Source organism: Lonchura striata, chromosome W, assembly GCF_050655825.1.
Source record: "Lonchura striata isolate lonStrDom1 chromosome W, ASM5065582v1, whole genome shotgun sequence".
NCBI lineage: Eukaryota > Metazoa > Chordata > Aves > Passeriformes > Estrildidae > Lonchura > Lonchura striata.
Window position 1 is genome coordinate 5,313,270 of NC_140743.1, and position 26,532 is coordinate 5,339,801.

The window sequence follows — 26,532 nt, forward strand, 5'->3', positions numbered from 1 at the left end:
GACGTTCAACCTTAAATCAACAGAGAGACCAAGTTTCCTAAGCCTAGTAAGAGTCAGGCAAAGGGACTTGGCTGAAGTTCGAGTGTAAGGCTCGGCAGGACGTTCGACCTTACCTCGGCAGGGAGACCAAGCTTCCTGAGCCTAGTAGGAGTCAGGCGAGGGGACTTGGCCGGAGTTCGAGTGTATGGCTCGGCAGGACGTTCGACCTTACCTTGGCAGGGAGACCAAGCTCCCTAAGCCTAGTAGGAGTCAGGCAAAGGGGCTTGGCCAGAGTTCGAGTGTAAGGCTCGGCAGGACGTTCGACCTTACCTCTGCAGGGAGACCAAAATTCCTAAGCCTAGTAGGAGAGTTAGGCGAGGGGACTTGTTCGGAGTTCGAGGGTAAGGCACGGCAGGACGTTCGACCTTACCTCAACAGAGAGACCAAGCTTCCTAAGCCTAGTAGGAGAGTTAGGCGAGGGGACTTGTTCGGAGTTCGAGTGTAAGATTCGGCAGGATGTTCGACCTTACCTCGGCAGGGAGACCAAACTTCATAAGCCTAGTAGGAGTCAGGCAAAGGGACTTGGCCGGATTTCGAGTGTAAGGCTCGGCAAGACCTTCGACCTTACCTCGGCAGGGAGACCAAGATTCCTAAGCCTAGTAGGAGAGTTAGGCGAGAGGACTCGTTCGGAGTTCGAGTGTATGGCTCGGCAGGAGGTTCGACCTTACCTTGGCAGGGACACCAAGCTTCCTAAGCCTAGTAGGAGTCCGGCAAAGGGATTTGACCGGAGTTTGAGTGTATGGCTCGGCAGGACGTTCGACCTTACCTCTGCAGGGAGACCAAGATTCCTAAGCCTAGTAGGAGAGTTAGGCGAGGGGACTTGTTCGGAGTTCGAGGGTAAGGCACGGCAGGACGTTCGACCTTACCTCAACAGAGAGACCAAGCTTCCTAAGCCTAGTACGAGTCAGGCAAAGGGATTTGACCGGAGTTTGAGTGTATGGCTCGGCAGGACGTTCAACCTTACCTCAACAGGGAGACCAAGATTCCTAAGCCGTGTAGGAGAGTTAGGCGAGGGGACTTGTTCGGAGTTCGAGTGTAAGACTCGGCAGGATGTTCGACCTTACCTCGGCAGGGAGACCAAGCTTCATAAGCCTAGTAGGAGTCAGGCAAAGGGATGTGGCCGCAGTTCGAGAGTAAGGCTCGGAAGGACGTTCGACCTTACCTCCGCAGGGAGACCAAGCTTCCTAAGCCTAGTAGGAGAGTCAAGTGAAAGGACTTGGCCGGAGTTCGAGTGTAAGGCTCGGCAGGACGTTCGACCTTACCTCAACAGAGAGACCAAGCTTCCTAAGCCTAGCAGGAGTCAGGCAAAGGGACTTGGCCGGAGTTCGAGTGTAAGGCTCGGCATGACGTTCGACCTTAACTCGGCAGGGATACCAAGCTTCCTAAGCCCAGTAGGAGTCAGGCGAGGCGACTTGGCCGGAGTTCGAGTGTAAGGCTTCGCAGGACGTTCGACCTTACCTCAGCAGGGAGACCAAGCTTCCTAAGCCTAGTAGGAGAGTTAGGCGAGGGGACTTGGCCGGAGTACAAGCGTAAGGCTCGGCAGACGTTCGACCTGAACTTGGCAGGGAGACCAAGCTTCCTAAGCCTAGTTGGAGTCAGGCAAAGGGGCTTGGCTGGAATTTGAGTGTAAGGCTCAGCACGACGTTGGACCTTACCTCGGCATAGAGACTAAGCTTCCTAAGCCCAGTAGGATAGTTAGGCATGAGGAATTGTTCGGAGTTCGAGTGTAAGGCTCGGCAGGATGTTCGATCCTAACTCGGCAGGGAGACGAAGCTTCTTAAGCCTAGTCGGAGAATTAGGCGAGGGGACTTGGCCAGAGTTCGAGTATAAGGCTCGGCAGGACGTTCAACCTTAAATCAACAGAGAGACCAAGTTTCCTAAGCCTAGTAAGAGTCAGGCAAAGGGACTTGGCTGAAGTTCGAGTGTAAGGCTCGGCAGGACGTTCGACCTTACCTCGGCAGGGAGACCAAGCTTCCTGAGCCTAGTAGGAGTCAGGCGAGGGGACTTGGCCGGAGTTCGAGTGTATGGCTCGGCAGGACGTTCGACCTTACCTTGGCAGGGAGACCAAGCTCCCTAAGCCTAGTAGGAGTCAGGCAAAGGGGCTTGGCCAGAGTTCGAGTGTAAGGCTCGGCAGGACGTTCGACCTTACCTCTGCAGGGAGACCAAGATTCCTAAGCCGTGTAGGAGAGTTAGGCGAGGGGACTTGTTCGGAGTTCGAGTGTAAGACTCGGCAGGACGTTCGACCTTAACTCGGCAGGGAGACCACGCTTCCCAAGCCTAGTAGGAGTCAGGCAAAGGGACGTGGCCGGAATTCGAGTGTAAGGCTCGGAAGGACGTTCGACCTTACCTCCGCAGGGAGACCAAGCTTCCTAAGCCTAGTAGGAGAGTCAAGTGAAAGAACTTGGCCGGAGTTCGAGTGTAAGGCTCGGCAGGACTTTCGACCTTACCTCGGCAGGGAGACCAAGCTTCCTAAGCCTAGTAGGAGAGTTAGGCGAGGGGACTTGTTCGGAGTTCGAGTGTAAGACTCGGCAGGATGTTCGACCTTACCTCGGCAGGGAGACCAAACTTCATAAGCCTAGCAGGAGTCAGGCAAAGGGACTTGGCCGGATTTCGAGTGTAAGGCTCGGCAAGACCTTCGACCTTACCTCGGCAGGGAGACCAAGATTCCTAAGCCTAGTAGGAGAGTTAGGCGAGAGGACTCGTTCGGAGTTCGAGTGTAAGGCTCGGCCGGATGTTCGACCTTACCTCGGCAGGGAGACCAAGCTTCCTAAGCCTAGTTGGAGTCAGGCAAAGGGGCTTGGCCGGAGTTCGAGTGTAAGGCTCGGCAGGACGTTCAACCTTAACTCGGCAGGGAGACCACGCTTCCCAAGCCTAGTAGGAGTCAGGCGAGGGGACTTGGCCGGAGTTCGAGTGTAAGTCTCGGCAGGATGTTCGACCTTACCTCGGCAGGGAGACCAAGCTTCCTGAGCCTAGTAGGAGTCAGGCGAGGGGACTTGGCCGGAGTTCGAGTGTATGGCTCGGCAGGAGGTTCGACCTTACCTTGGCAGAGAGACCAAGCTCCCTAAGCCTAGTAGGAGTCAGGCAAAGGGGCTTGGCCAGAGTTCGAGTGTAAGGCTCGGCAGGACGTTCGACCTTACCTCAACAGAGAGACCAAGCTTCCTAAGCCTAGTAGGAGAGTTAGGCGAGGGGACTTGTTCGGAGTTCGAGGGTAAGGCACGGCAGGACGTTCGACCTTACCTCAACAGAGAGACCAAGCTTCCTAAGCCTAGTAGGAGTCAGGCAAAGGGATTTGACCGGAGTTTGAGTGTATGGCTCGGCAGGACGTTCAACCTTACCTCAACAGGGAGACCAAGATTCCTAAGCCGTGTAGGAGAGTTAGGCGAGGGGACTTGTTCGGAGTTCGAGTGTAAGACTCGGCAGGATGTTCGACCTTACCTCGGCAGGGAGACCAAGCTTCATAAGCCTAGTAGGAGTCAGGCAAAGGGATGTGGCCGCAGTTCGAGAGTAAGGCTCGGAAGGACGTTCGACCTTACCTCCGCAGGGAGACCAAGCTTCCTAAGCCTAGTAGGAGAGTCAAGTGAAAGGACTTGGCCGGAGTTCGAGTGTAAGGCTCAGCAGGACGTTCGACCTTACCTCAACAGAGAGACCAAGCTTCCTAAGCCTAGCAGGAGTCAGGCAAAGGGACTTGGCCGGAGTTCGAGTGTAAGGCTCGGCATGACGTTCGACCTTAACTCGGCAGGGAGACCAAGCTTCCTAAGCCTAGTAGGAGTCAGGCGAGGCGACTTGGCCGGAGTTCGAGTGTAAGGCTTCGCAGGACGTTCGACCTTACCTCAGCAGGGAGACCAAGCTTCCTAAGCCTAGTAGGAGAGTTAGGCGAGGGGACTTTGCCGGAGTTCGAGGGTAAGGCACGGCAGGACGTTCGACCTTAACTCGGCAGGGAGACCACGCTTCCCAAGCCTAGTAGGAGTCAGGCGAGGGGAATTGGCCGGAGTTCGAGTGTAAGTCTCGAAAGGATGTTCGACCTTACCTCGGCAGGGAGATCAAGCTTCCTGAGCCTAGTAGGAGTCAGGCGAGGGGACTTGGCCGGAGTTCGAGTGTATGGCTCGGCAGGACGTTCGACCTTACCTTGGCAGGGAGACCAAGCTTCCTGAGCCTAGTAGGAGTCAGGCGAGGGGGCTTGGCCAGAGTTCGAGTGTAAGGCTCGGCAGGACGTTCGACCTTACCTCTGCAGGGAGACCAAGCTTCCTAAGTCTAGTAGGAGAGTCAGACGACGGGACTTGGCCGGAGTACAAGCGTAAGGCTCGGCAGACGTTCGACCTGAACTTGGCAGGGAGACCAAGCTTCCTAAGCCTAGTTGGAGTCAGGCAAAGGGGCTTGGCTGGAATTTGAGTGTAAGGCTCAGCACGACGTTCGACCTTACCTCGGCATAGAGACTAAGCTTCCTAAGCCCAGTAGGATAGTTAGGCATGAGGAATTGTTCGGAGTTCGAGTGTAAGGCTCGGCAGGATGTTCGATCCTAACTCGGCAGGGAGACCAAGCTTTCTAAGCCTAGTAAGAGTCAGGCAAAGGGACTTGGCCAGAGTTCGAGTGTATGGCTCGGCAGGACGTTGAACCGTAACTCGGCAGGGAGACGAAGCTTCTTAAGCCTAGTCGGAGAATTAGGCGAGGGGACTTGGCCGGAGTTCGAGTATAAGGCTCGGCAGGACGTTCAACCTTAAATCAACAGAGAGACCAAGTTTCCTAAGCCTAGTAAGAGTCAGGCAAAGGGACTTGGCTGAAGTTCGAGTGTATGGCTCGGCAGGACGTTCAACCTTACCTCAACAGGGAGACCAAGATTCCTAAGCCGTGTAGGAGAGTTAGGCGAGGGGACTTGTTCGGAGTTCGAGTGTAAGACTCGGCAGGATGTTCGACCTTACCTCGGCAGGGAGACCAAGCTTCATAAGCCTAGTAGGAGTCAGGCAAAGGGATGTGGCCGCAGTTCGAGAGTAAGGCTCGGAAGGACGTTCGACCTTACCTCCGCAGGGAGACCAAGCTTCCTAAGCCTAGTAGGAGAGTCAAGTGAAAGGACTTGGCCGGAGTTCGAGTGTAAGGCTCAGCAGGACGTTCGACCTTACCTCAACAGAGAGACCAAGCTTCCTAAGCCTAGCAGGAGTCAGGCAAAGGGACTTGGCCGGAGTTCGAGTGTAAGGCTCGGCATGACGTTCGACCTTAACTCGGCAGGGAGACCAAGCTTCCTAAGCCTAGTAGGAGTCAGGCGAGGCGACTTGGCCGGAGTTCGAGTGTAAGGCTTCGCAGGACGTTCGACCTTACCTCAGCAGGGAGACCAAGCTTCCTAAGCCTAGTAGGAGAGTTAGGCGAGGGGACTTTGCCGGAGTTCGAGGGTAAGGCACGGCAGGACGTTCGACCTTAACTCGGCAGGGAGACCACGCTTCCCAAGCCTAGTAGGAGTCAGGCGAGGGGAATTGGCCGGAGTTCGAGTGTAAGTCTCGAAAGGATGTTCGACCTTACCTCGGCAGGGAGATCAAGCTTCCTGAGCCTAGTAGGAGTCAGGCGAGGGGACTTGGCCGGAGTTCGAGTGTATGGCTCGGCAGGACGTTCGACCTTACCTTGGCAGGGAGACCAAGCTTCCTGAGCCTAGTAGGAGTCAGGCGAGGGGGCTTGGCCAGAGTTCGAGTGTAAGGCTCGGCAGGACGTTCGACCTTACCTCTGCAGGGAGACCAAGCTTCCTAAGTCTAGTAGGAGAGTCAGACGACGGGACTTGGCCGGAGTACAAGCGTAAGGCTCGGCAGACGTTCGACCTGAACTTGGCAGGGAGACCAAGCTTCCTAAGCCTAGTTGGAGTCAGGCAAAGGGGCTTGGCTGGAATTTGAGTGTAAGGCTCAGCACGACGTTCGACCTTACCTCGGCATAGAGACTAAGCTTCCTAAGCCCAGTAGGATAGTTAGGCATGAGGAATTGTTCGGAGTTCGAGTGTAAGGCTCGGCAGGATGTTCGATCCTAACTCGGCAGGGAGACCAAGCTTTCTAAGCCTAGTAAGAGTCAGGCAAAGGGACTTGGCCAGAGTTCGAGTGTATGGCTCGGCAGGACGTTCAACCGTAACTCGGCAGGGAGACGAAGCTTCTTAAGCCTAGTCGGAGAATTAGGCGAGGGGACTTGGCCGGAGTTCGAGTATAAGGCTCGGCAGGACGTTCAACCTTAAATCAACAGAGAGACCAAGTTTCCTAAGCCTAGTAAGAGTCAGGCAAAGGGACTTGGCTGAAGTTCGAGTGTAAGGCTCGGCAGGACGTTCGACCTGACCTCGGCAGGGAGACCAAGCTTCCTGAGCCGAGTAGGAGTCAGGCGAGGGGACTTGGCCGGAGTTCGAGTGTATGGCTCGGCAGGACGTTCGACCTTACCTCTGCAGGGAGACCAAAATTCCTAAGCCTAGTAGGAGAGTTAGGCGAGGGGACTTGTTCGGAGTTCGAGGGTAAGGCACGGCAGGACGTTCGACCTTACCTCAACAGAGAGACCAAGCTTCCTAAGCCTAGTAGGAGTCCGGCAAAGGGATTTGACCAGAGTTTGAGCGTATGGCTCGGCAGGACGTTCGACCTTACCTCGGCAGGGAGACCAAGATTCCTAAGCCGTGTAGGAGAGTTAGGCGAGGGGACTTGTTCGGAGTTCGAGTGTAAGACTCGGCAGGATGTTCGACCTTACCTCGGCAGGGAGACCAAGCTTCATAAGCCTAGTAGGAGTCAGGCAAAGGGACTTGGCCCGAGTTCGAGTGTAAGGCTCGGCAGGACGTTCGACCTTAACTCGGCAGGGAGACCACGCTTCCCAAGCCTAGTAGGAGTCAGGCAAAGGGACGTGGCCGGAATTCGAGTGTAAGGCTCGGAAGGACGTTCGACCTTACCTCCGCAGGGAGACCAAGCTTCCTAAGCCTAGTAGGAGAGTCAAGTGAAAGAACTTGGCCGGAGTTCGAGTGTAAGGCTCGGCAGGACTTTCGACCTTACCTCAACAGAGAGACCAAGCTTCCTAAGCCTAGCAGGAGTCAGGCAAAGGGACTTGGCCGGAGTTCGAGTGTAAGGCTCGGCATGACGTTCGACCTTAACTCGGCAGGGAGACCAAGCTTCCTAAGACTAGTAGGAGTCAGGCGAGGCGACTTGGCCGGAGTTCGAGTGTAAGGCTTCGCAGGACGTTCGACCTTACCTCGGCAGGGAGACCAAGCTTCCTAAGCCTAGTAGGAGAGTTAGGCGAGGGGACTTGTTCGGAGTTCGAGTGTAAGACTCGGCAGGATGTTCGACCTTACCTCGGCAGGGAGACCAAACTTCATAAGCCTAGCAGGAGTCAGGCAAAGGGACTTGGCCGGATTTCGAGTGTAAGGCTCGGCAAGACCTTCGACCTTACCTCGGCAGGGAGACCAAGATTCCTAAGCCTAGTAGGAGAGTTAGGCGAGAGGACTCGTTCGGAGTTCGAGTGTAAGGCTCGGCAGGATGTTCGACCTTACCTCGGCAGGGAGACCAAGCTTCCTAAGCCTAGTTGGAGTCAGGCAAAGGGGCTTGGCCGGAGTTCGAGTGTAAGGCTCGGCAGGACGTTCAACCTTAACTCGGCAGGGAGACCACGCTTCCCAAGCCTAGTAGGAGTCAGGCGAGGGGACTTGGCCGGAGTTCGAGTGTAAGTCTCGGCAGGATGTTCGACCTTACCTCGGCAGGGAGACCAAGCTTCCTGAGCCTAGTAGGAGTCAGGCGAGGGGACTTGGCCGGAGTTCGAGTGTATGGCTCGGCAGGAGGTTCGACCTTACCTTGGCAGAGAGACCAAGCTACCTAAGCCTAGTAGGAGTCAGGCAAAGGGGCTTGGCCAGAGTTCGAGTGTAAGGCTCGGCAGGACGTTCGACCTTACCTCAACAGAGAGACCAAGCTTCCTAAGCCTAGTAGGAGAGTTAGGCGAGGGGACTTGTTCGGAGTTCGAGGGTAAGGCACGGCAGGACGTTCGACCTTACCTCAACAGAGAGACCAAGCTTCCTAAGCCTAGTAGGATTCAGGGAAAGGGATTTGACCGGAGTTTGAGTGTATGGCTCGGCAGGATGTTCGACCTTACCTCGGCAGGGAGACCAAGATTCCTAAGCCGTGTAGGAGAGTTAGGCGAGGGGACTTGTTCGGAGTTCGAGTGTAAGACTCGGCAGGATGTTCGACCTTACCTCGGCAGGGAGACCAAGCTTCATAAGCCTAGTAGGAGTCAGGCAAAGGGACTTGGCCCGAGTTCGAGTGTAAGGCTCGGCAGGGGTTCAATCTTAACTCGGCAGGGAGACCACGCTTCCCAAGCCTAGTAGGAGTCAGGCAAAGGGACGTGGCCGGAGTTCGAGTGTAAGGCTCGGCAGGACGTTCGACCTTACCTCAACAGAGAGACCAAGTTTCCTAAGCCTAGCAGGAGTCAGGCAAAGGGACTTGGCCAGAGTTCGAGTGTAAGGCTCGGCCGGACGTTCGACCTTAACTCGGCAGGGAGACCAAGCTTCCTAGGCCTAGTAGGTGTCAGGCAAAGGGACTTGGCCGGAGTTCGAGTGTAAGGCTCGGCAGGACGTTCAACCTTAACTCGGCAGGGAGACCACGCTTCCCAAGCCTAGTAGGAGTCAGGCGAGGGGACTTGGCCGGAGTTCAAGTGTAAGTCTCGGCAGGACGTTCGACCTTACCTCTGCAGGGAGACCAAAATTCCTAAGCCTAGTAGGAGAGTTAGGCGAGGGGACTTGGCCGGAGTTCGAGGGTAAGGCACGGCAGAACGTTCGACCTTACCTCAACAGAGAGACCACGCTTCCTAAGCCTAGTAGGAGTCCGGCAAAGGGATTTGACCGGAGTTTGAGTGTATGGCTCGGCAGGACGTTCGACCTTACCTCGGCAGGGAGACCAAGATTCCTAAGCCGTGTAGGAGAGTTAGGCGAGGGGACTTGTTCGGAGTTCGAGTGTAAGACTCGGCAGGATGTTCGACCTTACCTCGGCAGGGAGACCAAGCTTCATAAGCCTAGTAGGAGTCAGGCAAAGGGACTTGGCCCGAGTTCGAGTGTAAGGCTCGGCAGGACGTTCGACCTTAACTCGGCAGGGAGACCACGCTTCCCAAGCCTAGTAGGAGTCAGGCAAAGGGACGTGGCCGGAATTCGAGTGTAAGGCTCGGAAGGACGTTCGACCTTACCTCCGCAGGGAGACCAAGCTTCCTAAGCCTAGTAGGAGAGTCAAGTGAAAGAACTTGGCCGGAGTTCGAGTGTAAGGCTCGGCAGGACTTTCGACCTTACCTCAACAGAGAGACCAAGCTTCCTAAGCCTAGCAGGAGTCAGGCAAAGGGACTTGGCCGGAGTTCGAGTGTAAGGCTCGGCATGACGTTCGACCTTAACTCGGCAGGGAGACCAAGCTTCCTAAGACTAGTAGGAGTCAGGCGAGGCGACTTGGCCGGAGTTCGAGTGTAAGGCTTCGCAGGACGTTCGACCTTACCTCGGCAGGGAGACCAAGCTTCCTAAGCCTAGTAGGAGAGTTAGGCGAGGGGACTTGTTCGGAGTTCGAGTGTAAGACTCGGCAGGATGTTCGACCTTACCTCGGCAGGGAGACCAAACTTCATAAGCCTAGCAGGAGTCAGGCAAAGGGACTTGGCCGGATTTCGAGTGTAAGGCTCGGCAAGACCTTCGACCTTACCTCGGCAGGGAGACCAAGATTCCTAAGCCTAGTAGGAGAGTTAGGCGAGAGGACTCGTTCGGAGTTCGAGTGTAAGGCTCGGCAGGATGTTCGACCTTACCTCGGCAGGGAGACCAAGCTTCCTAAGCCTAGTTGGAGTCAGGCAAAGGGGCTTGGCCGGAGTTCGAGTGTAAGGCTCGGCAGGACGTTCAACCTTAACTCGGCAGGGAGACCACGCTTCCCAAGCCTAGTAGGAGTCAGGCGAGGGGACTTGGCCGGAGTTCGAGTGTAAGTCTCGGCAGGATGTTCGACCTTACCTCGGCAGGGAGACCAAGCTTCCTGAGCCTAGTAGGAGTCAGGCGAGGGGACTTGGCCGGAGTTCGAGTGTATGGCTCGGCAGGAGGTTCGACCTTACCTTGGCAGAGAGACCAAGCTCCCTAAGCCTAGTAGGAGTCAGGCAAAGGGGCTTGGCCAGAGTTCGAGTGTAAGGCTCGGCAGGACGTTCGACCTTACCTCAACAGAGAGACCAAGCTTCCTAAGCCTAGTAGGAGAGTTAGGCGAGGGGACTTGTTCGGAGTTCGAGTGTAAGGCACGGCAGGACGTTCGACCTTACCTCAACAGAGAGACCAAGCTTCCTAAGCCTAGTAGGATTCAGGGAAAGGGATTTGACCGGAGTTTGAGTGTATGGCTCGGCAGGATGTTCGACCTTACCTCGGCAGGGAGACCAAGATTCCTAAGCCGTGTAGGAGAGTTAGGCGAGGGGACTTGTTCGGAGTTCGAGTGTAAGACTCGGCAGGATGTTCGACCTTACCTCGGCAGGGAGACCAAGCTTCATAAGCCTAGTAGGAGTCAGGCAAAGGGACTTGGCCCGAGTTCGAGTGTAAGGCTCGGCAGGGGTTCAATCTTAACTCAGCAGGGAGACCACGCTTCCCAAGCCTAGTAGGAGTCAGGCAAAGGGACGTGGCCGGAGTTCGAGTGTAAGGCTCGGCAGGACGTTCGACCTTACCTCAACAGAGAGACCAAGTTTCCTAAGCCTAGCAGGAGTCAGGCAAAGGGACTTGGCCAGAGTTCGAGTGTAAGGCTCGGCCGGACGTTCGACCTTAACTCGGCAGGGAGACCAAGCTTCCTAAGCCTAGTAGGTGTCAGGCAAAGGGACTTGGCCGGAGTTCGAGTGTAAGGCTCGGCAGGACGTTCAACCTTAACTCGGCAGGGAGACCACGCTTCCCAAGCCTAGTAGGAGTCAGGCGAGGGGACTTGGCCGGAGTTCAAGTGTAAGTCTCGGCAGGACGTTCGACCTTACCTCTGCAGGGAGACCAAAATTCCTAAGCCTAGTAGGAGAGTTAGGCGAGGGGACTTGGCCGGAGTTCGAGGGTAAGGCACGGCAGAACGTTCGACCTTACCTCAACAGAGAGACCAAGCTTCCTAAGCCTAGTAGGAGTCCGGCAAAGGGATTTGACCGGAGTTTGAGTGTATGGCTCGGCAGGACGTTCGACCTTACCTCTGCAGGGAGACCAAGATTCCTAAGCCTAGTAGGAGAGTTAGGCGAGAGGACTCGTTCGGAGTTCGAGTGAAAGGCTCGGCAGGATGTTCGACCTTACCTCGGCAGGGAGACGAAGCTTCCTAAGCCTAGTTGGAGTCAGGCAAAGGGGCTTGGCCGGAGTTCGAGTGTAAGGCTCGGCAGGACGTTCGACCTTACCTCGGCAGGGAGACCACGCTTCCCGAGCCTAGTAGGAGTCAAGCGAGGGGACTTGTTCGGAGTTCGAGTGTATGGCTCGGCAGGACGTTCGACCTTACCTCTGCAGGGAGACCAAGATTCCTAAGCCTAGTAGGAGAGTTAGGCGAGGGGACTTGTTCGGAGTTCGAGGGTAAGGCACGGCAGGACCTTCGACCTTACCTCAACAGAGAGACCAAGCTTCCTAAGCCTAGTAGGAGTCCGACAAAGGGATTTGACCGGAGTTTGAGTGTATGGCTCGGCAGGACGTTCGACCTTACCTCTGCAGGGAGACCAAGATTCCTAAGCCTAGTAGGAGAGTTAGGCGAGGGGACTTGTTCGGAGTTCGAGGGTAAGGCACGGCAGGACGTTCGACCTTACCTCAACAGAGAGACCAAGCTTCCTAAGCCTAGTAGGAGTCAGGCAAAGGGATTTGACCGGAGTTTGAGTGTATGGCTCGGCAGGACGTTCAACCTTACCTCAACAGGGAGACCAAGATTCCTAAGCCGTGTAGGAGAGTTAGGCGAGGGGACTTGTTCGGAGTTCGAGTTGAAGACTCGGCTGGATGTTCGACCTTACCTCGGCAGGGAGACCAAGCTTCATAAGCCTAGTAGGAGTCAGGCAAAGGGACTTGGCCCGAGTTCGAGTGTAAGGCTCGGCAGGACGTTCGACCTTAACTCGGCAGGGAGACCACGCTTCCCAAGCCTAGTAGGAGTCAGGCAAAGGGACGTGGCCGGAGTTCGAGTGTAAGGCTCGGCAGGACGTTCGACCTTACCTCCGCAGGGAGACCAAGCTTCCTAAGCCTAGTAGTAGAGTCAAGTGAAAGAACTTGGCCGGAGTTCGAGTGTAAGGCTCGGCAGGACGTTCGACCTTACCTCAACAGGGAGACCAAGCTTCCTAAGCCTAGCAGGAGTCAGGCAAAGGGACTTGGCCGGAGTTCGAGTGTAAGGCTTCGCAGGACTTTCGACCTTACCTCAGCAGGGAGACCAAGCTTCCTAAGCCTAGTAGGAGAGTTAGGCGAGGGGACTTGTTCGGAGTTCGAGTGTAAGGCTCGGCAGGACGTTCGACCTTAACTCGGCAGGGAGACCACGCTTCCTAAGCCTAGCAGGAGTCAGGCAAAGGGACTTGGCCGGAGTTCGAGTGTAAGGCTTCGCAGGACTTTCGACCTTACCTCAGCAGGGAGACCAAGCTTCCTAAGCCTAGTAGGAGAGTTAGGCGAGGGGACTTGTTCGGAGTTCGAGTGTAAGGCTCGGCAGGACGTTCAACCTTACCTCGGCAGGGAGACCACGCTTCCCGAGCCTAGTAGGAGTCAGGCGAGGGGACTTGTTCGGAGTTCGAGTGTATGGCCCGGCAGGACGTTCGACCTTATCTTGGTAGGGAGACTAAGCTTCCTAAGCCTAGTAGGAGTCAGGCAAAGGGGCTTGGCCAGAGTTCGAGTGTAAGTCTCGGCAGGATGTTCGACCTTACCTCGGCAGGGAGACCAAGCTTCCTGAGCCTAGTAGGAGTCAGGCGAGGGGACTTGGCCGGAGTTCGAGTGTATGGCTCGGCAGGAGGTTCGACCTTACCTTGGCAGGGACACCAAGCTTCCTAAGCCTAGTAGGAGTCAGGCAAAGGGGCTTGGCCAGAGTTCGAGTGTAAGGCTCGGCAGGACGTTCGACCTTACCTCGGCAGGGAGACCACGCTTCCCGAGCCTAGTAGGAGTCAGGCAAAGGGACTTGGCCGGAGTTCGAGTGTATGGCTCGGCAGGACATTCGACCGTACCTCGGCAGGGAGGCCAAGATTCCTAAGCCTAGTCGATGAGTTAGGCAAGGGGACTCGTTCTCAGTTGGAGTGTAACGCTCGGCAGGACGTTCGAACTTAACTCGGCAAGGAGACCACGCTTCCTAAGCCTAGTAGGAGTCAGGCGAGGCGACTTGGCCGGATTTCGAGTGTAAGGCTCGGCAAGACCTTAGACCTTACCTCGGCAGGGAGACCAAGATTCCTAAGCCTAGTAGGAGAGTTAGGCGAGAGGACTCGTTCGGAGTTCGAGTGTAAGGCTCGGCAGGATGTTCGACCTTACCTCGGCAGGGAGACCAAGCTTCCTAAGCCTAGTTGGAGTCAGGCAAAGGGGCTTGGCCGGAGTTCGAGTGTAAGGCTCGGCAGGACGTTCGACCTTACCTCGGCAGGGAGACCACGCTTCCCGAGCCTAGTAGGAGTCAGGCGAGGGGACGTGGCCGGTGTTCGAGTGTAAGGCTCGGCAGGACGTTCGACCTTACCTCAACAGAGAGACCAAGTTTCCTAAGCCTAGCAGGAGTCAGGCAAAGGGACTTGGCCGGAGTTCGAGTGTAAGGCTCGGCATGACGTTCGACCTTAACTCGGCAGGCAGACCAAACTTCCTAAGCCTAGTAGGAGTCAGGCAAAGGGACTTGGCCGGAGTTCGAGTGTAAGGCTCGGCAGGACATTCGACCGTACCTCGGCAGGGAGGCCAAGATTCCTAAGCCTAGTCGGAGAGTTAGGCAAGGGGACTTGTTCTGAGTTGGAGTGTAACGCTCGGCAGGACGTTCGAACTTAACTCGGCAGGGAGACCACGCTTCCTAAGCCTAGTAGGAGTCAGGCAAAGGGGCTTGGCCAGAGTTCGAGTGTAAGGCTCGGCAGGACGTTCGACCTTACCTCTGCAGAGAGGCCAAGATTCCTAAACCTAGTAGGAGAGTTAGGCGAGGGGACTTGTTCGGAGTTCGAGGGTAAGCACGGCAGGACGTTCGACCTTACCTCAACAGAGAGACCAAGCTTCCTAAGCCTAGTAGGAGTCAGGCAAAGGGATTTGACCGGAGTTTGAGTGTATGGCTCAGCAGGACGTTTGACCTTTCCTCTGCAGGGCGACCAAGATTCCTAAGCCTAGTAAGAGAGTTAGGCGAGGGGACTTGTTCGGAGTTCGAGGGTAAGGCACCGCAGGACGTTCGACCTTACCTCAACAGAGAGACCAAGCTTCCTAAGCCTAGTAGGAGTCAGGCAAAGGGATTTGACCGGAGTTTGAGTGTATGGCTCGGCATGACGTTCGACCTTAACTCGGCAGGGAGACCAAGATTCCTAAGCCTAGTAGGAGAGTTAGGCGAGGGGACTTGTTCGGAGTTCGAGTGTAAGACTCGGCAGGACGTTCGACCTTACCTCGGCAGGGAGACCAAACTTCATAAGCCTAGTAGGAGAGTCAGGCGACGGGACTTGGCCGGAGTTCGAGGGTAAGGCACGGCAGGACGTTCGACTTAACTCGGCAGGGAGAACACTCTTCCCAAGCCTAGTAGGAGTCAGGCGAGGGGACTTGGCCGGAGTCCGAGTGTAAGTCTCGGCAGGATGTTCGACCTTACCTCGGCAGGGAGACCAAGCTTCCTAAGCCTAGTAGGAGTCAGGCAAAGGGGCTTGGCCCGAGTTCGAGTGTAAGGCTCGGCAGGACGTTCGACCTTACCTCTGCAGGGAGACCAAGCTTCCTAAGCCTAGTAGGAGAGTCAGACGACGGGACTTGGCCGAAGTACAAGCGTAAGGCTCGGCAGGACGTTCGACCTTACCTCGGCAGGGAGACCAAGCTTCCTAAGCCTAGTTGGAGTCAGGCAAAGGGGCTTGTCTGGAATTTGAGTGTAAGGCTCAGCAGGACGTTCGACCTTACCTCGGCATAGAGACTAAGCTTCCTAAGCCCAGTAGGATAGCTAGGCATGAGGAATTGTTCGGAGTTCGAGTGTAAGGCTCGGCAGGATGTTCGATCCTAACTCGGCAGGGAGACCAAGTTTTCTAAGCCTAGTAAGAGTCAGGCAAAGGGACTTGGCCAGAGTTCGAGTGTATGGCTCGGCAGGACGTTCAACCTTAACTCGGCAGGGAGACGAAGCTTCTTAAGCCTAGTCGGAGAATTAGGCGAGGGGACTTGGCCGGAGTTCGAGTATAAGGCTCGGCAGGACGTTCAACCTTAAATCAACAGAGAGACCAAGTTTCCTAAGCCTAGTAGGAGTCAGGCAAAGGGACTTGGCCGGAGTTCGAGTGTAAGGCTCGGCAGGACATTCGACCGTACCTCGGCAGGGAGGCCAAGATTCCTAAGCCTAGTCGGAGAGTTAGGCAAGGGGACTTGTTCTGAGTTGGAGTGTAACGCTCGGCAGGACGTTCGAACTTAACTCGGCAGGGAGACCACGCTTCCTAAGCCTAGTAGGAGTCAGGCAAAGGGGCTTGGCCAGAGTTCGAGTGTAAGGCTCGGCAGGACGTTCGACCTTACCTCTGCAGAGAGGCCAAGATTCCTAAACCTAGTAGGAGAGTTAGGCGAGGGGACTTGTTCGGAGTTCGAGGGTAAGGCACGGCAGGACGTTCGACCTTACCTCAACAGAGAGACCAAGCTTCCTAAGCCTAGTAGGAGTCAGGCAAAGGGATTTGACCGGAGTTTGAGTGTATGGCTCAGCAGGACGTTTGACCTTTCCTCTGCAGGGCGACCAAGATTCCTAAGCCTAGTAAGAGAGTTAGGCGAGGGGACTTGTTCGGAGTTCGAGGGTAAGGCACCGCAGGACGTTCGACCTTACCTCAACAGAGAGACCAAGCTTCCTAAGCCTAGTAGGAGTCAGGCAAAGGGATTTGACCGGAGTTTGAGTGTATGGCTCGGCATGACGTTCGACCTTAACTCGGCAGGGAGACCAAGATTCCTAAGCCTAGTAGGAGAGTTAGGCGAGGGGACTTGTTCGGAGTTCGAGTGTAAGACTCGGCAGGACGTTCGACCTTACCTCGGCAGGGAGACCAAACTTCATAAGCCTAGTAGGAGAGTCAGGCGACGGGACTTGGCCGGAGTTCGAGGGTAAGGCACGGCAGGACGTTCGACTTAACTCGGCAGGGAGAACACTCTTCCCAAGCCTAGTAGGAGTCAGGCGAGGGGACTTGGCCGGAGTCCGAGTGTAAGACTCGGCAGGATGTTCGACCTTACCTCGGCAGGGAGACCAAGCTTCCTAAGCCTAGTAGGAGTCAGGCAAAGGGGCTTGGCCCGAGTTCGAGTGTAAGGCTCGGCAGGACGTTCGACCTTACCTCTGCAGGGAGACCAAGCTTCCTAAGCCTAGTAGGAGAGTCAGACGACGGGACTTGGCCGAAGTACAAGCGTAAGGCTCGGCAGGACGTTCGACCTTACCTCGGCAGGGAGACCAAGCTTCCTAAGCCTAGTTGGAGTCAGGCAAAGGGGCTTGTCTGGAATTTGAGTGTAAGGCTCAGCAGGACCTTCGACCTTACCTCGGCATAGAGACTAAGCTTCCTAAGCCCAGTAGGATAGCTAGGCATGAGGAATTGTTCGGAGTTCGAGTGTAAGGCTCGGCAGGATGTTCGATCCTAACTCGGCAGGGAGACCAAGTTTTCTAAGCCTAGTAAGAGTCAGGCAAAGGGACTTGGCCAGAGTTCGAGTGTATGGCTCGGCAGGACGTTCAACCTTAACTCGGCAGGGAGACGAAGCTTCTTAAGCCTAGTCGGAGAATTAGGCGAGGGGACTTGGCCGGAGTTCGAGTATAAGGCTCGGCAGGACGTTCAACCTTAAATCAACAGAGAGACCAAGTTTCCTAAGCCTAGTAGGAGTCAGGCAAAGGGACTTGGCCGGAGTTCGAGTGTAAGGCTCGGCAGGACATTCGACCGTACCTCGGCAGGGAGGCCAAGATTCCTAAGCCTAGTCGGAGAGTTAGGCAAGGGGACTTGTTCTGAGTTGGAGTGTAACGCTCGGCAGGACGTTCGAACTTAACTCGGCAGGGAGACCACGCTTCCTAAGCCTAGTAGGAGTCAGGCGAGGCTACTTGGCCGGATTTCGAGTGTAAGGCTCGGCAAGACCTTAGACCTTACCTCGGCAGGGAGACCAAGATTCCTAAGCCTAGTAGGAGAGTTAGGCGAGAGGACTCGTTCGGAGTTCGAGTGTAAGGCTCGGCAGGATGTTTGACCTTACCTCGGCAGGGAGACCAAGCTTCCTAAGCCTAGTTGGAGTCTGGCAAAGGGGCTTGGCCGGAGTTCGAGTGTAAGGCTCGGCAGGACGTTCGACCTTACCTCTGCAGAGAGGCCAAGATTCCTAAGCCTAGTAGGAGAGTTAGGCGAGGGGACTTGTTCGGAGTTCGAGGGTAAGGCACGGCAGGACGTTCGACCTTACCTCAACAGAGAGACCAAGCTTCCTAAGCCTAGTAGGAGTCAGGCAAAGGGATTTGACCGGAGTTCGAGTGTAAGGCTCGGCAGGACGTTCGACCTTACCTCGGCAGGGAGACCACGCTTCCCGAGCCTAGTAGGAGTCAGGCGAGGGGACTTGTTCGGAGTTCGAGTGTATGGCTCGGCAGGACGTTCGACCTTACCTTGGCAGGGAGACCAGGCTTCCTAAGCCGTGTAGGAGAGTTAGGCGAGGGGACTTGTTCGGAGTTCGAGTGTAAGGCTCGGCAGGACGTTCGACCTTACCTCTGCAGTGAGACCAAGCTTCATAAGCCTAGTAGGAGTCAGGCAAAGGGACTTGGCCCGAGTTCGAGTGTAAGGCTCGGCAGGAGGTTCAACCTTAACTCGGCAGGGAGACCACTCTTCCCAAGCCTAGTAGGAGTCAGGCAAAGGGACGTGGCCGGTGTTCGAGTGTAAGGCTCGGCAGGACGTTCGACCTTACCTCAACAGAGAGACCAAGTTTCCTAAGCCTAGCAGGAGTCAGGCAAAGGGACTTGGCCGGAGTTCGAGTGTAAGGCTCGGCATGACGTTCGACCTTAACTCGGCAGGCAGACCAAGCTTCCTAAGCCTAGTAGGAGTCAGGCAAAGGGACTTGGCCGGAGTTCGAGTGTAAGGCTCGGCAGGACATTCGACCGTACCTCGGCAGGGAGGCCAAGATTCCTAAGCCTAGTCGGAGAGTTAGGCAAGGGGACTTGTTCTGAGTTGGAGTGTAACGCTCGGCAGGACGTTCAAACTTAACTCGGCAGGGAGACCACGCTTCCTAAGCCTAGTAGGAGTCAGGCAAAGGGGCTTGGCCAGAGTTCGAGTGTAAGGCTCGGCAGGACGTTCGACCTTACCTCTGCAGAGAGGCCAAGATTCCTAAGCCTAGTAGGAGAGTTAGGCGAGGGGACTTGTTCGGAGTTCGAGGGTAAGGCACGGCAGGACGTTCGACCTTACCTCAACAGAGAGACCAAGCTTCCTAAGCCTAGTAGGAGTCAGGCAAAGGGATTTTACCGGAGTTTGAGTGTATGGCTCGGCAGGACGTTCGACCTTTCCTCTGCAGGGCGACCAAGATTCCTAAGCCGTGTAGGAGAGTTAGGCGAGGGGACTTGTTCGGAGTTCGAGTGTATGACTCGGCAGGATGTTCGACCTTACCTCGGCAGGGAGACCAAGCTTCATAAGCCTAGTAGGAGTCAGGCAAAGGGACGTGGCCGCAGTTCGAGTGTAAGGCTCGGAAGGACGTTCGACCTTACCTCAACAGAGAGACCAAGCTTCCTAAGCCTAGCAGGAGTCAGGCAAAGGGACTTGGCCGGAGTTCGAGTGTATGGCTCGGCAGGACGTTCGACCTTACCTTGGCAGGGAGACCAAGCTTCCTAAGCCTAGTAGGAGTCAGGCAAAGGGGCTTGGCCAGAGTTCGAGTGTAAGGCTCGGCAGGACGTTCGACCTTACCTCTGCAGGGAGACCAAGCTTCCTAAGCCTAGTAGGAGAGTCAGACGACGGGACTTGGCCGGAGTACAAGCGTAAGGCTCGGCAGACGTTCGACCTGAACTCGGCAGGGAGACCAAGCTTCCTAAGCCTAGTTGGAGTCAGGCAAAGGGGCTTGTCTGGAATTTGAGTGTAAGGCTCAGCAGGACGTTCGACCTTACCTCGGCATAGAGACTAAGCTTCCTAAGCCCAGTAGGATAGCTAGGCATGAGGAATTGTTCGGAGTTCGAGTGTAAGGCTCGGCAGGATGTTCGATACTAACTCGGCAGGGAGACCAAGCTTTCTAAGCCTAGTAAGAGTCAGGCAAAGGGACTTGGCCAGAGTTCGAGTGTATGGCTCGGCAGGACGTTCAACCTTAACTCGGCAGGGAGACGAAGCTTCTTAAGCCTAGTCAAAGAATTAGGCGAGGGGACTTGGCCGGAGTTCGAGTATAAGGCTCGGCAGGACGTTCAACCTTAAATCAACAGACAGACCAAGTTTCCTAAGCCTAGTAAGAGTCAGGCAAAGGGACTTGGCCGAAGTTCGAGTGTAAGGCTCGGCGGGACGTTCAACCTTAACTCGGAAGGGAGACCACGCTTCCTAAGCTTAGTAGGAGTCAGGCGAGGCTACTTGGCCGGATTTCGAGTGTAAGGCTCGGCAAGACCTTAGACCTTACCTCGGCAGGGAGACCAAGATTCCTAAGCCTAGTAGGAGAGTTAGGCGAGAGGACTCGTTCGGAGTTCGAGTGTAAGGCTCGGCAGGATGTTCGACCTTACCTCGGCAGGGAGACCAAGCTTCCTAAGCCTAGTTGGAGTCAGGCAAAGGGGCTTGGCCGGAGTTCGAGTGTAAGGCTCGGCAGGACGTTCGACCTTACCTCGGCAGGGAGACCACGCTTCCCGAGCCTAGTAGGAGTCAGGCGAGGGGACTTGTTCAGAGTTCGAGTGTATGGCTCGGCAGGACGTTCGACCTTACCTTGGCAGGGAGACCAAGCTTCCTAAGCCTAGTAGGAGTCAGGCAAAGGGGCTTGGCCAGAGTTCGAGTGTAAGGCTCGGCAGGACGTTCGACCTTACCTCTGCAGAGAGGACAAGATTCCTAAGCCTAGTAGGAGAGTTAGGCGAGGGGACTTGTTCGGAGTTCGAGGGTAAGGCACGGCAGGACGTTCGACCTTACCTCAACAGAGAGACCAAGCTTCCTAAGCCTAGTAGGAGTCAGGCAAAGGGATTTGACCGGAGTTTGAGTGTATGGCTCGGCAGGACGTTCGACCTTACCTCGGCAGGGAGACCAAGATTCCTAAGCCGTGTAGGAGAGTTAGGCGAGGGGACTTGTTCGGAGTTCGAGTGTAAGACTCGGCAGGACGTTCGACCTTACCTCGGCAGGGAGACCAAGCTTCATAAGCCTAGTAGGAGTCAGGCAAAGGGACGTGGCCGGAGTTCGAGTGTAAGGCTCGGCAGGACGTTCGACCTTACCTCGGCAGGGAGACCAAGATTCCTAAGCTGTGTAGGAGAGTTAGGCGAGGGGACTTGTTCGGAGTTCGAGTGTATGACTCGGCAGGATGTTCGACCTTACCTCGGCAGGGAGACCAAGCTTCATAAGCCTAGTAGGAGTCAGGCAAAGGGACGTTGCCGCAGTTCGAGTGTAAGGCTCGGAAGGACGTTCGACCTTACCTCCGCAGGGAGACCAAGCATCCTAAGCCTAGTAGGAGAGTCAAGTGAAAGGACTTGGCCGGAGTTCGAGTGTAAGGCTCGGCAGGACGTTCGACCTTACCTCAACAGAGAGACCAAGCTTCCTAAGCCTAGCAGGAGTCAGGCAAAGGGACTTGGCCAGAGTTTGAGTGTAAGGCTCGGCATGACGTTCGACCTTAACTCGACAGGGAGACCAAGCTTCCTAAGCCTAGTAGCAGTCAGGCGAGGCGACTTGGCCGGAGTTCGAGTGTAAGGCTTCGCAGGACGTTCGACCTTACCTCAGCAGGGAGACCAAGCTTCCTAAGCCTAGTAGGAGAATTAGGCGAGGGGACTTGTTCGGAGTTCGAGTGTAAGACTCGGCAGGACGTTCGACCTTACCTCGGCAGGGAGACCAAACTTCATAAGCCTAGTAGGAGAGTCAGGCGACGGGACTTGGCCGGAGTTCGAGGGTAAGGCACGGCAGGACGTTCGACCTTAACTCGGCAGGGAGACCACGCTTCCCAAGCCTAGTAGGAGTCAGGCGAGGGGACTTGGCCGGAGTTCGAGTGTAAGTCTCGGCAGGATGTTCGACCTTACCTCGGCAGGGAGACCAATCTTCCTGAGCCTAGTAGGAGTCAGGCGAGGGGACTTGGCCGGAGTTCGAGTGTATGGCTCGGCAGGACGTTCGACCTTACCTTGGCAGGGAGACCAAGCTTCCTAAGCCTAGTAGGAGTCAGGCAAAGGGGCTTGGCCAGAGTTCGAGTGTAAGGCTCGGCAGGACGTTCGACCTTACCTCTGCAGGGAGACCAAGCTTCCTAAGCCTAGTAGGAGAGTCAGACGACGGGACTTGGCCGGAGTACAAGCGTAAGGCTCGGCAGACGTTCGACCTGAACTCGGCAGGGAGACCAAGCTTCCTAAGCCTAGTTGGAGTCAGGCAAAGGGGCTTGTCTGGAATTTGAGTGTAAGGCTCAGCAGGACGTTCGACCTTACCTCGGCATAGAGACTAAGCTTCCTAAGCCCAGTAGGATAGTTAGGCATGAGGAATTGTTCGGAGTTCGAGTGTAAGGCTCGGCAGGATGTTCGATCCTAACTCGGCAGGGAGACCAAGTTTCCTAAGACTAGTAAGACTCAGGCAAAGGGACTTGGCCAAAGTTCGAGTGTAAGGCTCGGCAGGACGTTCAACCTTAACTCGGCAGGGAGACCAAGCTTCCTAAGCCTAGTAGGAGTCAGGCAAAGGGACTTGGCCGGAGTTCGAGTGTAAGGCTCGGCAGGACGTTCGACCGTACCTCGGCAGGGACACCAATCTTCCTAAGCCTAGTCGGAGAGTTAGGCAAGGGGACTTGTTCTGAGTTGGAGTGTAACGCTCGGCAGGACGTTCGAACTTAACTCGGCAGGGAGACCACGCTTCCTAAGCCTAGTAGGAGTCAGGCGAGGCGACTTGGCCGGATTTCGAGTGTAAGGCTCGGCAAGACCTTAGACCTTACCTCGGCAGGGAGACCAAGATTCCTAAGCCTAGTAGGAGAGTTAGGCGAGAGGACTCGTTCGGAGTTCGAGTGTAAGGCTCGGCAGGATGTTCGACCTTACCTCGGCAGGGAGACCAAGCTTCCTAAGCCTAGTTGGAGTCAGGCAAAGGGGCTTGGCCGGAGTTCGAGTGTAAGGCTCGGCAGGACGTTCGACCTTACCTCGGCAGGGAGACCACGCTTCCCGAGCCTAGTAGGAGTCAGGCGAGGGGACTTGTTTGGAGTTCGAGTGTATGGCTCGGCAGGACGTTCGACCTTACCTTGGCAGGGACACCAAGCTTCCTAAGCCTAGTAGGAGTCAGGCAAAGGGGCTTGGCCAGAGTTCGAGTGTAAGGCTCGGCAGGACGTTCGACCTTACCTCTGCAGAGAGGCCAAGATTCCTAAGTCTAGTAGGAGAGTTAGGCGAGGGGACTTGTTCGGAGTTCGAGGGTAAGGCACGGCAGGACGTTCGACCTTACCTCAACAGAGAGACCAAGCTTCCTAAGCCTAGTAGGAGTCAGGCAAAGGGATTTGACCGGAGTTTGAGTGTATGGCTTGGCAGGACGTTCGACCTTACCTCGGCAGAGAGACCAAGCTTCCTAAGCCGTGTAGAAGAGTTAGGCGAGGGGACTTGTTCGGAGTTCGAGTGTAAGGCTTTGCAGGACGTTCGACCTTACCTCAGCAGGGAGACCAAGCTTCCTAAGCCTAGTAGGAGAGTTAGGCGAGGGGACTTGTTCGGAGTTCGAGTGTAAGACTCGGCAGGATGTTCGACCTTACCTCGGCAGGGAGACCAAACTTCATAAGCCTAGCAGGAGTCAGGCAAAGGGGCTTGGCCGGAGTTCGAGTGTAAGGCTCGGCAGGACGTTCAGCCTTACCTCGGCAGGGAGACCACGCTTCCCGAGCCTAGTAGGAGTCAGGCGAGGGGACTTGTTCGGAGTTCGAGTGTATGGCTCGGCAGGACGTTCGACCTTACCTTGGCAGGGAGACCAAGCTTCCTAAGCCTAGTAGGAGTCAGGCAAAGGGGCTTGGCCAGAGTTCGAGTGTAAGGCTCGGCAGGACGTTCGACCTTACCTCAACAGAGAGACCAAGCTTCCTAAGCCGTGTAGGAGAGTTAGGCGAGGGGACTTGTTCGGAGTTCGAGTGTAAGGCACGGCAGGACGTTCGACCTTACCTCAACAGAGAGACCAAGCTTCCTAAGCCTAGTAGGAGTCAGGCAAAGGGATTTGACCGGAGTTTGAGTGTATGGCTCGGCAGGACGTTCGACCTTACCTCGGCAGGGATACCAAGATTCCTAAGCCGTGTAGGAGAGTTAGGCGAGGGGACTTGTTCGGAGTTCGAGTGTAAGACTCGGCAGGATGTTCGACCTTAGCTCGGCAGGGAGACCAAGCTTCATAAGCCTAGTAGGAGTCAGGCAAAGGGACTTGGCCCGAGTTCGAGTGTAAGGCTCGGCAGGGGTTCAACCTTAACTCGGCAGGGAGACCACGCTTCCCAAGCCTAATAGGAGTCAGGCAAAGGGACGTGGCCGGAGTTCGAGTGTAAGGCTCGGCAGGACGTTCGACCTTACCTCAACAGAGAGACCAAGTTTCCTAAGCCTAGCAGGAGTCAGGCGACAGGACTTGGCCGGAGTTCGAGTGTAAGTCTCGGCAGGACGTTCGACCTTACCTCGGCAGGGAGACCAAGCTTCCTGAGCCTAGTAGGAGTCACGCGAGGGGACTTGGCCGGAGTTCGAGTGTATGGCTCGGCAGGAGGTTCGACCTTACCTTGGCAGGGACACCAAGCTTCCTAAGCCTAGTAGGAGTCAGGCAAAGGGGCTTGGCCAGAGTTCGAGTGTAAGGCTCGGCAGGACGTTCGACCTTACCTCTGCAGGGAGACCAAAATTCCTAAGCCTAGTAGGAGAGTTAGGCGAGGGGACTTGTTCGGAGTTCGAGGGTAAGGCACGGCAGGACGTTCAACCTTACCTCAACAGAGAGACCAAGCTTCCTAAGCCTAGTAGGAGTCCGGCAAAGGGACTTGGCCGGAGTTCGAGTGTAAGGCTCGGCATGACGTTCGACCTTAACTTGGCAGGGAGACCAAGCTTCCTAAGCCTAGTAGAAGTCAGGCAAAGGGGCTTGGCCGGAGTTCGAGTGTAAGGCTCGGCAGGACATTCGACCGTACCTCGGCAGGGAGGCCAAGATTCCTAAGCCTAGTCGATGAGTTAGGCAAGGGGACTTGTTCTGAATTGGAGTGTAACGCTCGGCAGGACGTTCGAACTTAACTCGGCAGGGAGACCACGCTTCCTAAGCCTAGTAGGAGTCAGGCGAGGCGACTTGGCCGGATTTCGAGTGTAAGGCTCGGCAAGACCTTAGACCTTACCTCGGCAGGGAGACCAAGATTCCTAAGCCTAGTAGGAGAGTTAGGCGAGAGGACTCGTTCGGAGTTCGAGTGTAAGGCTCGGCAGGATGTTCGACCTTACCTCGGCAGGGAGACCAAGCTTCCTAAGCCTAGTTGGAGTCAGGCAAAGGGGCTTGGCCGGAGTTCGAGTGTAAGGCTCGGCAGGACGTTCGACCTTACCTCGGCAGAGAGACCACGCTTCCCGAGCCTAGTAGGAGTCAGGCGAGGGGGCTTGTTTGGAGTTCGAGTGTATGGCTCGGCAGGACGTTCGACCTTACCTTGGCAGGGAGACCAAGCTTCCTAAGCCTAGTAGGAGTCAGGCAAAGGGGCTTGGCCAGAGTTCGAGTGTAAGGCTCGGCGGGACGATCGACCTTACCTCTGCAGAGAGACCAAGATTCCTAAGCCTAGTAGGAGAGTTAGGCGAGGGGACTTGTTCGGAGTTCGAGGGTAAGGCACGGCAGGACGTTCGACCTTACCTCAACAGAGGGACCAAGCTTCCTAAGCCTAGTAGGAGTCAGGCAAAGGGATTTGACCGGAGTTTGACTGTATGGCTCGGCAGGACGTTCGACCTTAGCTCTGCAGGGAGACCAAGATTCCTAAGCCGTGTAGGAGAGTTAGGCGAGGGGACTTGTTCGGAGTTCGAGGGTAAGGCACGGCAGGACGTTCGACCTTACCTCAACAGAGAGACCAAGCTTCCTAAGCCTAGTAGGAGTCAGGCAAAGGGATTTGACCGGAGTTTGAGTGTATGGCTCGGCAGGACGTTCGACCTTACCTCGGCAGGGAGACCAAGATTCCTAAGCCGTGTAGGAGAGTTAGGCGAGGGGACTTGTTCGGAATTCGAGTGTAAGACTCGGCAGGATGTTCGACCTTACCTCGGCAGGGAGACCAAGCTTCATAAGCCTAGTAGGAGTCAGGCAAAGGGACGTGGCCGCAGTTCGAGTGTAAGGCTCGGAAGGACGTTCGACCTTACCTCTGCAGGGAGACCAATCTTCCTAAGCCTAGTAGGAGAGTCAAGTGAAAGGACTTGGCCGGAGTTCGAGTGTAAGGCTCGGCAGGACGTTCAACCTTACCTCAACAGAGAGACCAAGCTTCCTAAGCCTAGTAGGAGTCAGGCAAAGGGATTTGACCGGAGTTTGAGTGTATGGCTCGGCAGGACGTTCGACCTTACCTCGGCAGGGAGACCAAGATTCCTAAGCCTAGTAAGAGAGTTAGGCGAGGGGACTTGTTCGGAGTTCGAGGGTAAGGCACGGCAGGACCTTCGACCTTACCTCAACAGAGAGACCAAGCTTCCTAAGCCTAGTAGGAGTCAGGCAAAGGGATTTGACCGGAGTTTGAGTGTATGGCTCGGCAGGACGTTCGACCTTACCTCGGCAGGGAGACCAAGATTCCTAAGCCGTGTAGGAGAGTTAGGCGAGGGGACTTGTTCGGAGTTCGAGTGTATGACTCGGCAGGATGTTCGACCTTACCTCGGCAGGGAGACCAAGCTTCATAAGCCTAGTAGGAGTTAGGCAAAGGGACGTGGCCGCAGTTCGAGTGTAAGGCTCGGAAGGACGTTCGACCTTACCTCCGCAGGGAGACCAAGCTTCCTAAGCCTAGTAGGAGAGTCAAGTGAAAGGACTTGGCCGGAGTTCGAGTGTAAGGCTCGGCAGGACGTTCGACCTTACCTCAACAGAGAGACCAAGCTTCCTAAGACTAGTAGGAGTCAGGCGAGGCGACTTGGCCGGAGTTCGAGTGTAAGGCTTCGCAGGACGTTCGACCTTACCTCAGCAGGGAGACCAAGCTTCCTAAGCCTAGTAGGAGAGTTAGGCGAGGGGACTTGTTCGGAGTTCGAGTGTAAGACTCGGCAGGATGTTCGACCTTACCTCGGCAGGGAGACCAAACTTCATAAGCCTAGCAGGAGTCAGGCAAAGGGGCTTGGCCGGAGTTCGAGTGTAAGGCTCGGCAGGACGTTCAACCTTACCTCGGCAGGGAGACCACGCTTCCCGAGCCTAGTAGGAGTCAGGCGAGGGGACTTGTTC